The sequence below is a fragment of the Apium graveolens genome, chromosome 4, assembly GCF_009905375.1.
Source record: "Apium graveolens cultivar Ventura chromosome 4, ASM990537v1, whole genome shotgun sequence".
NCBI classification, from domain to species: domain Eukaryota; kingdom Viridiplantae; phylum Streptophyta; class Magnoliopsida; order Apiales; family Apiaceae; genus Apium; species Apium graveolens.
The window spans coordinates 53,287,711-53,295,986 of record NC_133650.1 but is presented as its reverse complement, the minus strand read 5'-3'; the positions used below and the strand labels follow the sequence as shown (position 1 = coordinate 53,295,986).

General features: G+C 39.4%; 2 non-coding genes across 2 annotated transcripts; both read right to left on the bottom strand.

The window, feature by feature from the left end:
* Nucleotides 1-542: 542 nt before the first annotated feature.
* LOC141721976 (small nucleolar RNA R71) lies at nucleotides 543-649 on the bottom strand. The gene has a single exon (XR_012575016.1). It is a non-coding gene; the product is annotated as a small nucleolar RNA R71 (small nucleolar RNA).
* Nucleotides 650-6,745: 6,096 nt separating this feature from the next.
* On the bottom strand, nucleotides 6,746-6,852 carry LOC141722813 (small nucleolar RNA R71). The gene has a single exon (XR_012575813.1). It is a non-coding gene; the product is annotated as a small nucleolar RNA R71 (small nucleolar RNA).
* Between the last annotated feature and the right edge of the window lie 1,424 nt (nucleotides 6,853-8,276).

The window sequence follows — 8,276 nt, the reverse complement described above, 5'->3', positions numbered from 1 at the left end:
TGATTTCGCCCTAACAAGTTTTTGGCACCGCTGTTGGGGAATAGGTGTTAATTTTTAGTTTATGTGCTTGTCATCAGTGGTCCTTAAAGTTCACTGACTTGGATTCTTTTACTTTCATGATTTATTTGTTTATATTTCAGGTACTCATTACAATGGGAGATCCAGCAGCACGAACGAAAGCCTTGATGGATTTTTCTCAACCCAAGATCAATGACATTCAATCTAGCATTGTCCGGCCAACTATCACAACTAATACCTTTGAGATCAAGCCTGGCATAATTCAATGGGTGTAGAATTCAATCCAGTTTGGGGGTTCTCCAACAGAAGATCCCAATACGCACATTAGGGATTTCATAGAGATCTGCGACACCTTCAAGTTCAACAGTGTTTCTGAAGATGCTGTGAAGCTGAGACTGTTCCCATTCTCTCTGAGGGAAAAGGCTAAGAGCTTGTTACACTCTCTACCAGCTGGTTCGATTACTACTTGGGAAGAGCTTGCTCAGAAGTTTCTTACTAAATTCTTCCCTATGGCGAAGACAGCTGCACTCAGGAATGCTATTACTCAATTTGCGCAGCAAACGGTAGAATCACTATGTGAAGCTTAGGAGCGCTACAAGGAGATGCTTAGGAAGTGTCCTCATCATGGAATTCCTGATTGGATGATCATCACATGTTTTTACAATGGGTTGAGAGCACAGTCCAGACCCATACTCGATGCAGCATCAGGTGGAGCATTATGGGCACAGAGCTATGAGGAAGCTTATGATCTAATTGAACTAATGGTTGCTAATGAATATCAGTATCCAACCCAGAGATATCCACAGGGCAAGGTAGCAGGAGTTCTTGACGTGGATACAGTTACGGCTATCACTGCTCAACTAAAGGCATTGTCTATGAAGATCGATTCTCTGGCTAACTTGGGTGTTAATTAGATAACCAGTGTTTGTGAACTATGTGCAGGTTCGCATACGATGGAGCAATGCGCTATATCTAGTGACTCAGCTCAGTTTGCGAGCAACTTTCAGAGATCGCAGCAACCAGTTCCAGACACTTATCATCCTGACAACTGTGATCATCCTAACTTCAGCTGGAGCAACAATCAGAATGCGATGCAACAGCTGTTCCAGCAGTTTGGAAAAAAGCTATTCAACCCTCCTGGTTTTCAGTAACAAATTACACCAAAACAACAAACTCATGGTGCATGTCTATCTTCGAATGAAAAATCTGAATTAGAGGAGTTGAGGCTTATGTCAAAAACCAGGCTCTTATATGCCAAAGCCAGGCTGTTTCTATCCAGAATCTGGAGAACCAGATAGGACAAATTGCTAATGCCTTATTGAATCGACCACCACGAATGCTTCCTAGAGATACAGAAACAAATCCAGGCAAGAGGGAAGTTGAAGAACAGGTGAACGCCATCACCTTAAGGTCTGGAAAGGTCGCAAGCCCCCAAATTCAGCAAGACGAAGAGCCTGAAAAATCTCAAGTTCCAGAAAATGCAGCTTTGGCTGAAGAAGATGTGCAGAAGGAAGTAGAAGTAGAATCAAGGAAGAAAACTGTGGAACACACTCCTCCTGAGGGTAATACAAGGGAGAAATAGATCTATCCTCCACCTCCTTTTCCTAAGAGTTTGCAGAAGAAAAAGCTGGATAAGCAGTTTGAGAAGTTTCTGGAGGTGTTGAAGAAACTTCATATCAATATACCTTTCGCTGAAGCTCTTGAACAGATGCCTAGCTATGCGAGGTTTATGAAAGGTATTCTCTCTCGAAAAGTGAAGCTCGATGACTTAGAGACCGTTGCCCTAACGGTGGAATTCAGTGTTGTGCTGCAACAGAAGTTGCCTCCAAAGCTTAAAGATCCTGGAAGCTTCACTATTCCTTGCACCATCGGAAACTTGTCGTTTGACAAATGTTTATGTGATTTAGGAGCTAGCATCAATCTGATGCCCTTATCTATCTTCAAGAAGTTTGGTCTGCCTGATCCGAAACCAACATACATGTCATTGCAACTAGCTGACCGTTCCATCGCTTATCCAAGAGTCCAAGAGGTATAGTGGAGGATGTCTTGGTCAAGGTGGATAAAATCTTCTTCCCTACTGACTTTGTAATTCTTGATGACCATTCTTGGCTACAGGCCGAACTATGATCGATGTGCGAAAAGGAGCCAAGTACTTCTCCAAGATTAGTCTGAGATCAGGATATCACCAACTAAAGATTAAGCCGGAGGATATACCAAAGAAAACTTTCAGAACAAGGTATGGACATTATGAATTTTTAGTGATGTCTTTCGGATTAACCAATACCCCGGCAGCAATCATGGACCTGATGAACAGAATTTTCAAGGAATACTTGGACAAGTTTATTATTGTGTTTATAGATGATATTTTGATTTATTTAAAGACATAACATTTTAGGACAGTTTTGGAGATTTTAAGGAAGAAGAAATTATATGCTAAATTCTCAAAGTGTGAGTTTTGGTTATAAGAAGTTCAGTTCTTAGGACACATAGTCAGTAATGAAGGGATCAAAGTGGACCCAGCGAAGATTGAAGCGATTACAAATTGGGAATGACCGAGAACACCAATAGAGGTAAGAAGTTTCTAGGGATTAGAAGGATATTATCGTTGATTTGTTCAAAATTTGTCAAGGATTGCAACACCATTGATAAAGCTTACATGGAAGAATGAAAAGTTTATATGAAATGACAAATATGAAGAAAGTTTTCAGGAATTAAAGCAAAGATTAATTATAGCACAAGTTTTGTCACTTCTAGACGATCAAAGGAATTTCGTAATCTATAGCGATGCTTCTCATAAAGGACTCGGATGCGTTCTAATGCAGCACGATAAGGTTATTGTGTATGCGTCAAGGCAATTGAAACCACACAAACAAAAGTATCCTACTCATGATTTGGAGTTAGCAGCCATAGTATTCACTTTGAAGATTTGGAGACATTATTTATATGGAGAAAAATGCGAGATTTATACGGATCACAAAAGCTTAAAGTACATATTCACATAAAAGGAGCTTAATATGAGATAAAGGAGATTGTTAGAGTTGATTAAGGATTACAACTGCATGATTAACTATCATCCCGGTAAAGCAAATATTGTGGCAGACGCGTTAAGTCAGAAAGAAAAGTTGAATGTGTTATCAGTACCTGAAGAAATATACAAGGAATTTCAGAAATTGGAATTGGAAATCAGAGTTTGCAAGCCTGATGAAGCGAAAGTGTATAATATGACTTTCCAGCTGGAGTTGTTAGAGAAGATAAGGAAGTGTCAAAAGGAGATAATGGATCAGGACATTAATCGTTTAGTAGGTGAGGAATTGTGCACGCAAAAGGACGATCAAAATATTCTTAGGTTTTCTTCTAGAATTTGGATTCCACCAGTAACGGAGTTGAAGAATGAAATTTTACAGGAAGCTCATAATTCAAGGTATTCAATCCATCCAGGGAGTACCAAGATGTACAGAGATTTAAAGGAAAATTATTGGTGGCCAGATATGAAAAGGGAGATTGCAGAATGAGTTAGCAGATGTTATACATGTCAGAGAGTTAAAGCAGAGCATCAGAGACCAAGTGGATTGTTGCAACCATTAGAGATTTCAGAGTGGAAATGGGAACACATTGCCAGGGATTTCATAGTCGGATTATGATAAGTGGATTTTATATCCCCTTGGAATGCTTCATTACAAGCTTAAATTGGTGTTTTTGACTCAAGTTGTTGGTATTTTGATGTGTTTTTGTGTTTTATATTTCAAGTATTAGTTAAATGAAGAAATGAGCTTTTAAAGGAAATATGATGAAATGTGATCAGATTTAGAATCCAATACCATCGTCAAGTTGTAGAGAATCTCGTTAGCTTCACGTGGGCAGTTGAATCGCCAAATTCTGACGAGTAGAACTCAAGTTATGGCCAAAACAAGATTCATTAGAATTTTTTCCAGACAGGCTCCAGGCGCCCGCCGGGGAGGTGGGGCGACCGCTTGGGAGCTGAAGCGGCCGCTTGGGAGCTGAGGCGGCCGCCTGAGGCGCAGTTGGTCACTGATTTCGCTGAAAAAGCTTTTTTGAGTTGAATATGACGATTTTAAGGGTCCAGGTCCACTAAGGGCATGTATATACTTAAAAAGGGTTTTCATCACCCGGGAAGATTGGGATACCAAGGAGAAGACCTAGAAGCACAAAACAACTCTGAAAAATATCTTGTTTTCAACTTGTGATTCTTTGAATTAGTTGTAAGTTTGGATGCTCATTTTCGTTCTAGTTGAACCTAGATCTCGTTTATTCGTACTTTAATTATTATTCAGTTTATTAAGACCTTGTTTTATACCATGCTTTCATTGGAACCCATGGTGACGATGACTTCAATTATGGGCTAATCGTTATCATGGGATTCTAGCGGATTTACTTATGGATTTCAATAATTAATTGTTCCGATATCTTGGTGTGTGGTGATTCATTAATATCCTGGTATTGGTTATGCTTATTCATCTTATGTGCGTAGCTAACGTATAAGATAGCGTGTTAATCTCTATTGAAGTGACAGTGAATATAGAGGTTTAGAACTTGCCATGCTAGCATAGATTCATGTATTTGATATGCATGATTCGTAGGTAATTTTAACCATCTTACTTGCCCTATGTAATCGCGATAGATAACTTGCGCATTAAACCGTTATATTTTCAATTCTTATAGACATATAAGGACTAAGCATAATTGGTGTCTATTCAACTTCTATCTCTTTTGTGGATGCTTGGTAGAATGGTACTCGTGCAACGAAAGTTGGCGTTTATCAGTTTCGTGTTATCAGATTAGTGTCATCACCATTACATGCTAAGGTTAAGAACGAAAAGGCTATTGAGTGAAGTATTTAATGAAGTTAGAATCCCATGTTTGTCATATATATTAATTCAACCATTCTTGTTCTCTTAGTTATAATTGTTAGTTTAATCTCTTAGTTTAATCAAAACCCAATTTGTTATTTGTCTTAGCATTGAGCGATAACCATACATTGTTGCATAGGTGCATAAATTGAACTTGACCTAAATGAGTCTCTGTGGGAACGAATCTGATTTATATCTTATACTACTTGCGAACGCGTATACTTGCGTGAATATTAGCGCGTGTTTTCGCCCTAACAAGTTTTTGGCGCCGCTGCTGGGGACTCGGTGTTAATTTTTAGTTTATGTGCTTGTCATCAGTGGTCGTTAAAGTTCACTAACTCGGATTCTTTTAATTTCACGGTTTATTTGTTTATGTTTCAGGTACTCATTACAATGGGAGATCCAGCAGCACGAAAGAAAGCCTTGATGGATTTTTCTCAACCCACGATCAATGACATTCAATCTAGCATTGCCCGGCCAACTATCACAGCTAATACCTTTGAGATCAAGCCTGGCATAATTCAATAGGTGCAGAATTCAATCCAGGTTGGGGGTTCTCCAATGGAAGATCTGTTGGGGTTAAACCCAATAGGTAGTATGGTCTTGGTGATAGAAAACATAATTGAATTGGGTAATAATTGTATGGGTAGACAATTATTATCATAATTGAGTTGGGTAATAATTGTATGTGTTGACAATTATTATTATAATGGGAATGGGTAATAATTGTATGGGTAGACAATTATTATTGTAATCAGATTAGGTATGTCTTGTTGGCTAAGTTTGTGATGGCTATATATACATAGTCATGTTATTGTTTTGATGTATGCTTGAGTATTGTTTGACTTAAGTATCGCTTGAGTGAATACCGTTTGGTGAGATTAATTATATTATTGATAATTGTTTTGATTAATAATACAAGTTGGGACGTGGGTTTTTCCGCGTCATATATTGAGTGTGTGTTTTGCATTATTTGTTTGGTTCTATACTTGTGTGTGTTCCCCCTAACAATTGGTATCAAGAGCCAAGGTTCATGATAGAGAAGGTTGGGGGATTTGAAATTGAATTGTTTAATGGAAGAAACAATTTTACCTTGTGGCAAAGTACGGTAAAAGATCTGTTAATTCAACGAGGGTTATATGCGACTCTCGAAGGGAAGAAGCCTACTGAAGTTGATGATACAAAGTGGGGAGACATGAAGTTACGTGCGGCATCAACGATCCGATTGGCCCTTGCACCGAAAATCAAGTATGATGTTCTTGAAGAGGACAATCCCAAGAATTTGTGGGAGAAGTTAATGAAGACTTATCACTCAAAGTCTTTGGCCAACAAGCTGTTTCTCAAGAAAGATTTGTTTGGGCTCAAGATGAAAGAAGACGGAGATTTAAGAGATCATCTAAATCGTTTTAATGGCTTAATCAACCATCTAAATAATTTGGATGAAAAATTAAAGGATGAGGACAAAGTTGTTCTACTACTAGTGTCTCTACCAAAGAAGTATAATACTGTGAGATTGATTGTATTATTGATAATTGTTTTGATTTATAATACAAGTTGGGACGTGGGTTTTTCCGCGTCATATATTGAGTGTGTGTTTTGCATTATTTGTTTGGTTCTATACTTGTGTGTGTTCCCCCTAACAAGATCCCAATACACACATTAGGGATTTCATAGAGATCTGCGACACATTCAAGTTTAACGGTGTTTCTGAAGCTGCTGTGAAGCTGAGACTGTTCCCATTCTCTCTGAGGGACAAGGCTAAGAGCTTGTTACACTGTCTACCAGCTGGTTCGATTACTACTTGGGAAGATCTTGCTCAGAAGTTTCTTACCAAATTCTTCCCTATGGCGAAGACAGCTGCACTCAGGAATGCTATTACTCAATTTGCGCAGCAAACGGTAGAATCACTATGTGAAGCTTAGGAGCACTACAAGGAGATGCTTAGGAAGTGTCCTCATCATGGAATTCCTGATTGGATGATCATCACATGTTTTTACAATGGGTTGAGAGCACAGTCCAGACCCATACTCGATGCAGCATCAGGCGGAGCATTATGGGCAAAGAGCTATGAAGAAGCTTATGATCTAATTGAACTAATGGCTGCTAATGAATATCAGTATCCAACCCAGAGATATCCATAGGGCAAGGTAGCAGGAGTTCTTAACGTGGATACAGTTACAGCTATCACTACTCAACTAAAGTCGTTGTCTATGAACATCGATTCTCAGGCTAACTTGGGTGTTAATCAAATAACCAGTGTTTGTGAGCTATGTGCAGGTTCGCATGCGACGGAGCAATGCGCTATATCTAGTGACTCAGCTCAGTTTGCGAGCAACTTTCAGAGATCGCAGCAACCAGTTCCAGACACTTATCATCCTGACAACTGGAATCATCCTAACTTCAGCTGGAGCAACAATCAGAATGCGATGCAATAGCTGTTCCATCAGTTTGGAAATAAGCTATTCAACCCTCCTGGTTTTCAGCATCAAATTACACCAAAACAACAAACTCATCGTGCATGTCTATCTTCGAATGAAAAATCTGAATTGGAGGAGTTGAGGCTTATGTGCAAAAACCAGGCTCTTATATGCCAAATCCAGGCTGTTTCTATCCAGAATCTGGAGATCCAGATAGGACAAATTGCTAACTCCTTATTGAATCGACCACCAAGAACGATTCCTAGTGATACAGAAATAAATCCAGGCAAGAGAGAAGTTGAAGAACAGGTGAACGCCATCACCTTAAGGTCTAGAAAGGTCGCAAGCCCCCAAATTCAGCAAGACAAAGAGCCTGAAAAATCTCAAGTTCCAGAAAATGCAGCTTTGGCTGAAGAAGATGTGCAGAAGGAAGTAGAAGTAGAATCAAGGAAGAAAACTGTGGAACACACTCCTCCTGAGGGTAATACAAGGGAGAAATAGATCTATCCTCCACCTCCTTTTCCTAAGAGTTTGCAGAAGAAAAAGCTGGATAAGCAGTTTGAGAAGTTTCTGGAGGTGTTTAAGAAACTTCATATCAATATACCTTTTGCTGAAGCTCTTGAACAGATGCCTAGCTATGCGAGGTTTATGAAAGGTATTCTCTCTCGAAAAGTGAAGCTCGATGACTTAGAGACCGTTGCCCTAACGGTGGAATTCAGTGTTGTGCTGCAACAGAAGTTGCCTCCAAAGCTTAAAGATCCTGGAAGCTTCACTATTCCTTGCACCATAGGAAACTTGTCGTTCGACAAATGTTTATGTGATTTAGGAGCTAGCATCAATCTGATGCCCTTATCTATCTTCAAGAAGTTTGGTCTGCCTGATCCGAAACCAACATACATGTTATTGCAACTAGCTGACCGTTCCATCGCTTATCCACGAGGTATAGTGGAGGATGTCTTGGTCAAGGTGGATA